Source organism: Propithecus coquereli, unplaced genomic scaffold, assembly GCF_000956105.1.
Source record: "Propithecus coquereli isolate 6110/MARCELLA unplaced genomic scaffold, Pcoq_1.0 Scaffold64, whole genome shotgun sequence".
NCBI classification, from domain to species: domain Eukaryota; kingdom Metazoa; phylum Chordata; class Mammalia; order Primates; family Indriidae; genus Propithecus; species Propithecus coquereli.
This window is the reverse complement of record NW_012152396.1, coordinates 2,897,848-2,899,191: the sequence shown is the minus strand read 5'-3', so window position 1 is coordinate 2,899,191 and position 1,344 is coordinate 2,897,848.

Below are 1,344 nucleotides of genomic sequence, written 5' to 3'. Positions count from 1 at the left end.
TTGTAAGAAATTCCAACCAATGCTTATTGATGAATAGAACAATTTTAGCAGAGAAAAATGCTAAATGAAATGAAAACTTCTGCTTTGGCTCCTGATCTCTCTGATACACCTTCTTCCTCTAACGATCTATTTTTGGAATATTTACTCTGATGTTGACCTTTAATAATTTGTTAAAAATTGCTTTAGAAGTCCTTTGGCTTTCAAAGTCTCTATTGGGGGAGAGGAAAAGAAGCCACAGGGTAATAATGCTATCTTTTCTTTCTTCATTTAATATTTGGAATATTTATTTAAAGTGGAAATTCCTTTCATCAAATATCTGCTTGAAGTTTATATAGAAAGACATGATAAATGCTTGCTTCTTTTTCTTTATTTTATTGTTTTCAAAATGATGAATTTGTTTCTTGACATCCTCTAATGGTGACCAATGTAAGTCCTTCATAATATCAAAATGAATATATAAACTTAAACATATTTGATGCATACAATCTTCTATAGTTATTATTTTTAATGATATTCAAATCATTCCTATTGTCACCAGTGGGAGGTTTTTGCAGTTGTTTTTTAAATCCTTTAGACTTAATCCTAGGAGTCTTTTGCTTCTTTGGTCTCCTTGCTTTCTGGCATGACAAGATGTTCTCGTCTCATACTGTGTATTTTCTGGCCTAGAACTAGAATCAGCCATTTCTCCGGGGAGGCCTGGTTCATTTAGTGCAAATGGTAGAGACAACTGTCAGGGTGACAGGCAGTCTCCTTGCCATTGACTTGTCATTGCTAGGCATGTTAAATGGGTAGACCTTGGAACTGTATGTGTTTTTAAAGATAAAATATATTATGAGTTCATAGACAAATATTATCCAAATTGTACTTAGGGCTATCTTAGTCAGCTTGGGCTGCCATAACAAAATACCATAGACTGGGTGACTTAAACAATAGAAATTTATTTTCTCATGGTTCTGGAGGCTGGAAGTCCAAGTTTGGGATGCAGACATGGTTAGATTTTGGTAAGGGCTCTCTTCCTGGCCTGGAGATGGCCACCTTCTTGCTACATCCTCGTATGGCCTTTCTTCAGTGTGTAATGGGGTCACGGGGGAGAGATATCTGTCTTCCTCTTCTTATAAGGGCATTAATTTCATTCCTGAGGGCCCCACTTTGTGATCTAATCAAACCCTAATTATCTACCAAAGGCCTCATCCCCAAATACTATTAGAGCTCCAATATATGAATTTTGGGGGGACACATTTCAGTTCATAACACAGCTATAGGGTTTTTACTAACCTTATCTTAAATAAGTATCTCATTTATCCCACATCAAAAATCCTGGTTCTCAATGACATTAACATCATT